This window comes from Natrix helvetica (assembly GCF_964273705.1).
Source record: "Natrix helvetica genome assembly, chromosome: 14".
In the NCBI taxonomy this organism is placed as follows: Eukaryota; Metazoa; Chordata; class Lepidosauria; order Squamata; family Natricidae; genus Natrix; species Natrix helvetica.
Window position 1 is genome coordinate 7,510,192 of NC_138564.1, and position 7,961 is coordinate 7,518,152.

Sequence of the window (7,961 nt, forward strand, 5' to 3'; positions counted from 1 at the left end):
TCAGTCTGAGATCTCGGTTTTTTTTTGTTTTTTTGCCATTTCATTCTTGTTTTTTTTTTTAAGATGGCAAAATCCGTTATTGCACAGCCTGGTAGCATGAAACACGTCTTGTATAATAATCACAAAGGAAACATGTTCTAACATGTGTGCTCAATTTTAAAGTAGTTGAAATCCATTGATTTTTTTTTCCAGCCAGCCTTCTCTTTCCTTGCAAAGATTTCTGTTTTGCTTCCTTCTGTCTTCTGCCATGGAATTGCCCCTAATGCCTCGTTTGGATTTCATTTCATTCGGCAGCCGGATGATGGATCCCTCTTTAACAAGATGGGTTTCTGGCAAAATACAGAATTTACAGGAATGGTTCTGCTTCCGCTGTGGAAGAATTCTCCTCTGGTTTTTTTTGCTCAGGGTGGTGGCGATAACCAAAAAGCACGGCGCCAATTCCTGGTCCCAACAAAACTCCTTTTATTAAATGAATATGAATTCCCCTCATTAACATTCAGCCAAGGGCTGGCAAACACTCTTTCAAAGGAATATTTATGACCACAGACCTTATCTAGCTTGGAAAGCTGCCATGTAAATATTTTCCAAATGAGGTGCTGTGCAAGGAAAGACTCGGCAGAGAGTCTCTGAGATTCACGGACAGATCTTCACACTCCTGAATCTAATGACTGAATGAACGAATTGTTTCCTGCAAAAGCCCCCTCCCCTTTTGCTCCTCTTTTATTTCCTATGGAAGGGGCCCATCACCGTCCACCTGTGGCTTTACTCTCAAGTCGATCCTGATTTCTGAGCTGTTCTTTTCTTCTGGCAGCCCTGCGCATGCGCGCACTGGGAACAGGCTCCAGCTGTTCCTCTGCTTCACCGCTGTCTAGCTCTGAAGGCACCTGATCACTGCCAGACGGCCTTGGTCCCATCTCTGCCTCCAATGCAGAGCCCTCGTCCATGCCTTCTCCAGCCTCCAGGACTGACCCGTGCCCCTCCCCAACCTCCTCAACGGTCCGACTCTGCTGCCAGCTGGCCACTGGCGGGCCACAACAATAACAGTGTTTTCTGATGCCCGCATGTCTCTTCATTTACTCATACAAGTAAATGAAATGTACTCATACAAGCAAGAGATTGAAAGCTGGAAATAACAAGAGTTTTTGATAGAAAATAGCAAGGGAGTGAATTGCCGAGGAAAGAGAAATAAACAACAGCGCTGACAGATGATGTTGTACTTGCAGGCTTAGCCAAGGGACAACCTTGAAAAGGTATCAGCTGGTCCAGATGATCGTGTTTATTTATTTCGTTATTTATTTGTACATCACCCTTATTTGTATAAATAACTTGAGGTGGTGAACGTATCTAAAATATCTTTCTCATTTACCTCACAAGACCAGCCCTGTCAGGTGGGTAGGGCTGAGAGAGAGGGATTGGCCCAAAGTCACCTAGTCATCTTTCAGGCCTAATGTAGGACTAGAACTCCCAAACTCCTGGTGATTGGCCCAAAATCACCCAGCCAACTTTCATGACCAAGGTGGGACTAGAACTCCCAATCTCCTGGTGATTGGCCCAAAATCACCCAGCCAACTTTCATGACCAAGGTGGGACTAGAACTCCTTGTCTCCTGGTGACTGACCCAGAGTCACCCATCCAGCTTTCATCGCCAAGGTACGACTAGAACTCCTAGTCTCCTGGTGATTGGTCCAAAGTCACCCAGTCATCTTTCAGGCCTAATGTAGGACTAGAACTCCCAATCTCCTGGTGATTGGCCCAAAGTCACCTAGCCGGCTTTCATACCTAAGGCGGGACTAGAACTCCTTGTCTCCTGGTGACTGACCCAGAGTCACCCATCCAGCTTTCATCGCCAAGGTACGACTAGAACTCCTAGTCTCCTGGTGATTGGTCCAAAGTCACCCAGTCATCTTTCAGGCCTAATGTAGGACTAGAACTCCCAATCTCCTGGTGATTGGCCCAAAATCACCCAGCCGGCTTTCATGGCCAAGGTAGGACTACAACTCTTAGTCTCCTGGTGATTGGTCCAAAGTCACCCAGTCATCTTTCAGGCCTAATGTAGGATTAGATCTCCCAATCTCCTGGTGATTGGCCCCAAATCACCCAGCCAACTTTCATGACCAAGGTGGGACTAGAACTCCCAGTCTCCTGGTGATTGGCCCAAAGTCACCCAGCCGGCTTTCATACCTAAGGGGGGACTAGAACTCCCTGTCTCCTGGTGACTGACCCAGAGTCACCCAGCCAGCTTTCTGCTATAAGTATATACCGGTTGCTAGGTGTCCAAATCTTAATCGTCTCCCGTGACGGTTGTAAGCTCGAGGCACGGATGTAAATTATTTTTTTTCCAGTGCTGCGGTAAATTCAGTCGCTAAACAAATGGCCGTTAAGTCAAGAACCGCTTATATCTTTGCTTTCTTTTGCACCGTTGTCCTACTTCTCTTCGCTGATCTTCGTACTTGGCGATTTTTCTCCAGCTCTTCCTCTTCGGCTTTTTCCCAAGTACCTCCCCACCGCCTCCGCTCTCCAGACATTGTTGTCTTTCTTATCAACAATTGTTAAGTTGTTATTGTGCTGTTGTCTTCACACCTCACCTTTCTGCTTGCCTAAACGCTCCACTCAGCTCACCACAATTGAAGGCGACCAGGTGCAGCTCACCGAACAAGCGAATGCGTTGTCTTTCGAAGCGTTTGACGGTTTGAAACCTTGGCGGAAAATGAGGGTTGGGGGCTGGGGGGGGGCGACGACTGGCCTATTGTCTCTTTGCTGTACACCAATTCAGCAAGGTAATTATTTGGCTGACTGCCCTGGCATAGGACAAGGAGTAAGGTGATTATTTCAAAAGAAGAAGAATTTGCCCGTAACCGAAAAAAAACCCCTTGATTAGCACAGTTTACACAATATATTTTTCTTCTTCTTAAAAATAACGACAAGCGTTTGCTTTGTTTTCCCGACACCGAACTAAGAATAGGGAGAGAGGAAGGAAAATTGCATCAGAAGTGGGAAAAATCCGACAACAAAGGCATGCATCAGGAAATTTTGCTATCTGACAACAGTTTGCAGAATTCTGCTTCATTGAAAAGAACGTCTCTGTTCCAGGAACGGTTTCGATGCCGGGAATTGTTGTGTCCCGCCCAGTGGAGCTGGCAGCAGAATCGGACAGTGAGGAGGTTAGGGAGGGACGGGGAGCAGTCCTGGGGGCTGAGGGAAGCTCATACGAGGGTCTGCGTCGGAGGAAGAGAGGAAGCTAGACAGCAGTGAGGCAGAGGAACAGCTGGAGCCTGTTCCCAGGGTGCGGGAACATCATATCTCTCTCTCTCATCTGTCTATCTGTCTCTTTTGCTCTATCTCATCCATCATATATATATATATATATATGTATATCGTCTGTCTGTCTGTCCGTCCGTCCGTCCGTCCATACATCTATCCATCACATATATATCTCATCTGCCTCTCTCTCTGTTGATCTATCTATCTATCTATCTATCTATCTATCTATCTATCTATCTATCTATCTATCTATCTATCTATCATCCAACCCTCTTCAAGAGAAGTCAGCTGCTTTGTGACTCACTACTTTATTCCTTATGGGGGAAATGTGTTATTCATTGTTTTTTGGGTACCCATCCCACCTGCGGCAACCAATTAACAATGAGTTAATTGTACCTGTATTTATATAGGTTCTGACGACAGGTGCTTAAGCATCTCTCTGTTCAGGAGAACCAACTTGGGCTGTTGTTCTATGGTGTCTTTAAAAAAAAGGGAGCAGAAAATTAATTTCCCCAAGTGGCCACATAAGAAACGAAGACGCCTGCGGAGGGTAGGCTGAACATAATTCTTTGCTCAATATTCCTTTCAGTAATAGCTTCAGTAAATAAATAAATAGGGCTGCGGTGACTCAATGGCTAAGAGGCTGAGCTTGTCAATCAGAAAGGTCGGCAGTTCGGCGGTTCGAAACCCTAGCGCCGCGTAACAGAGTGAGCTCCTGTTATTTGTCCCAGCTTCCGACAGATCGAAAGCATGTAAAAATGCAAGTAGAAAAATAGGAACCACCTTTGGTGGGAAGGGAACAGCGTTCCATGCGCCTTTGGCGTTGAGTTATGCCGGCCACATGACCACGGAGACGTCTTCGGATAGTGCTGGCTCTTCGGCTTTGAAACGGAGGTGAGCACCTCCCCCTGGAGTTACGCATATGTGAGAGGGGAACCTTTACCTTTAAATAAATAAATAAAAGCTCACGTCTTGCTAAAAACTCTACACTCTGTATCAATCTTCCTTTTTTTTAACGTGCGCTGACACTTTTGAAGGCTAACATTAACTCAGCATTGCTTGTAAACACCTCTTCTCCAATACACTTATGGGAAGGTCGCTAGACTTGCACAGACGTGAATTAAAATAATAAAAATAAGCTGATCTCGTACTGACAGGAGAATGAAGAGGCTAAAACTTATGAAGAACGGTTGCAGGAACTGGGGATGTCTAGTTTAATGAAAAGAAGGACTAGGGGAGACATGATAGCAGTCTTCCAATATCTCAGGGGTTGCCCCAAAGAAGAGGGAGTCAAGCTGTTCTCCAAAGCACCTGAGGGTAGAAGAAGAAGCAACGGGTGGAAACTAATCAAGGAGAGAAGCAACTTAGGGGAAATTTCCTGACAGTGAGAACAATCAATCCGTGGAACAGCTTGCCTCCAGAAGTTGTGAATTCCCCAACACTGGAAGTCTTTAAGAAGATGTTGGATAACCCTTTGTCTGAAACGGTATAGGGTTTCCTGCCTAGGCAAGGGGTTGGACTAGAAGACCTCCAAGGTCCCTTCCAACTCTACTATTGTATTGTATTGTATTGAGTTTGACACCCCTGCTTTAGGGTCATCAAATATCCAGGTCTGATTTAAAAGAAACATCCCATCGGGAGAAATAAAGTTCGTTTGTGTTTTTTTTCTGCCACAAGGCAACGACTGTTGAAAAAATTATCCAAAGGAAGTCATTGCTAAACCAGAAAAGGTTAATGGAACCTTTTCTTGGCTGAATTCTTATGTCTGGGAGAAAATTGAAATTTACTGTGCAAACAGGTATGATTTCTGAACATTACGGTGTGTGTGTGCACTTTGTGCTCACTTTGCACAAAGAATATTTTAAAGCACTGAGCATGGTAGGTCATCCTTTTTTTTTTCCTTTTTAAATCATTTCCCCCAGAAAAGCTTTTTCTTGATGTTAGGAACTTAAAGGGTCAGCCCTGGCTCCCAAACGTTTGAGAAAATGCTCTAATGGCATGCGCTTGCCGTTTTTAGCACCTGTAGCTGTGTTTTATTTTCTGGTTATTATTTTTTTTAAAAAAAAACAACACAATCTGTCCCATTTTTGCTCCAAAGGTGTTTCGAAGTCTTAAAATCATCTGGCAATTTTTTTTTCACTTGACTTCAGTGAATCTAAAAGCTCATTAGAGTTTTCTTTTAAAAAAAAGCCACCAGCAAGGAAGTACATACTCCTTGTTGTTGTATTTAAATGCCCCTTTTTAATAGGATTACTAGTCGGTTGGATACCCGTGCTTCGCTACGGATCTATGTGATTGGGTTTGATAAATTGACAGTTAAAACTTGAACATTACTGAGTAGTTACGATTGGCCTCTTCCCATCATCCAATCAGGCACCAAAATTGGAGATGCCTCCCAGTCATGCCCCTCCAGTTGCAGGTCAAGATGTCCTTGACTCTCTGAGAAAGGAATGTTATTTTGACTGTATTTCTCCCATACTCCGTATAATCCCCCCCCCCTCCCAGTTTCCCACAGCATTAAATGTGGCTGGCCGGAAGGCCCAATGCGAAAGACGGATTCCAGGCCTGACACTGGCTCACTGATACTCATCTTGCCAGCAGGATGAAGAATTAAAGAGGAATCCAGAAAATAGTGTCCATTATGGAGCACCTGTTTCAAAGAAGAAGGCCCCAAGTATATGCAATCTTTTAACACTCAGCATTCACACATTCCTGCGTTGCTCTCGACCATGAAACTTTGGAGCAGGGGGGGAAACCACGTGCTACTTTCCACGAAGCAGAAGCCGCTGCTTTGGAGCAGTTTCCTTTCAAAATATTTTCTCATAGCTCTAAAGGTATAATTATGGCGTTTGTTCTATCAGAACGTAATTGCTGCAGTCTGAACAGTTCCCCTCCCCTCTTGAGTAATAAGGCTGAAGGATTTTTTTGGGGGGGGGAAGAGAGAGAGCATGCAGAGTTGCCAGACGAAGGGAACAGCTAAAGAACAGGGGTTGACTTGGGAGTAAGGCCACAGGTGGACAATGAATGGCCCCTCCCAGAGGAAATAAAAGAGGAGCAACAGGGGAATGGAGTTTGCAGGAGACCATTAGTTCGCTTCATTGCTTCGTGACTCTCCGAGGCTCCTTGCCAAGTTTTGCAGGTATCAGCCTGGCAGCTCTCCAAGCCAGATAAGGTCTGTGACTGTAAATCCCCCCCGGAAAGACTTTGCTGGATGTGAATGAGCAGAATTCACAGTCAATTATTAATAAAAGGGGTTTTTTTTGTCTGGACAAGGAGTTTGCTTCATGCTCTCGGGAAGCTTCGGTCAGAACAAAGGATGCCCAGGATGAGATGGATCCTTAAGAACGTTTTGAGCTTCCTTAAGGCAGCGGGAGCTATAAAGCTCTTCCAAAGGGGAGAGAGAGCAACCATTGCTCTTCTGACGTTAACCCTCTGGAGCGCTATCCTATCTTCCACGGTGCAATTGGCAAACCAGACACAGGTGAAGTTAAAGCACCAGGCTAGCAACCAGGAGAGATGGCTAGTTTTGCCTTAGGCATGAAAGGGTGACATTGGGCCAGTCACCAGGAGGCAATGAGTTCTAGTCCTGCCTTAAACAGGAAAACTAGCTGAGTGAAGACAGCCTCTCTCTAACAGTTCCCAGAGTATATTGTAGAGACAGATAGTTGGGTGTTTCATCCGGCAAGATTCTGTCTGTAGGTGTGAAAAAATAACTACACTTGGCAAAAAAATAAAAATAAATCAACCGTGTGTCTTTCTTTGTTTGGGGCCCCCGACAATAATTTTTTATTGCCACGCAGACATCTTATTAAATCTGTATGTGTCGGGGAAGAGAATCCTAGTTACGCAGCTATGCCTGTAACAACTGCAGTGCACACGGTTAGGAGCCAGGAAACGGGAGGAGAGAATCCAACTTGGCAACTCTGTTGGCTCGCGTTCCCCAATCAATAGTTCATCAGCAATTCCTCCTGTCGCGGGAGACGGTTGGAGCGATGCTTTTTGAGTCCGGAAGAGAGAGAGAGAAAAGCCCCGCCACGCAACTCTCTTCTCCAAAATGTGTGAAGCCCAGAAGACATTCCGTGTCTGAAGAACCGAGAGGAGAAAAAATTGCCATGGCTTCAAAGTTAGAAGCCTCGTAAAAACAGGGTTGAGTGTCCCTCCTGTGCTGGAAAGCAGCATAAGTAGAATTTATGGTTTTCCCAGGGATTGGAAAGTCCTCATTTTCTACTCGCTTCTGATTTTGACGGCGGTTGGCGCATTGCACTAAGTCCAAACCTTGCCGAGGGCGGCGTGCGAACTCAGCACACTGAGGTTTGCAGGTAGTCCTCGATGTACGACAACCGAGCCCCAAATTTCCGTCGCTGAGTGAGACAGGCATCATGTGAAATCCGCCCCCATTTTACGACCTTCCTTGCCACGGTTGGTAAGTGAATCGCTGCAGTTATTCAGTTGTTAAGTGAATCTGGCTTACCCACCGACTTTCCTTATAAGAAGGTTGCAAAAGGACCTTGGGACACTGCGATTGTCCTAAGTACATGCCAGTTGCCAAGCTTCTGAATTTGACCATGTGACTCTGAGGACGCTGCAGCAGTTGTAAATGTGAAAAATGGTCATGTCACCATTTTTCGGTGCCATGGTACCTTCAAACGGTCACCAAATGAACTGTTTATAAGTCGAGGACTAGCTGAATATAGGAAATT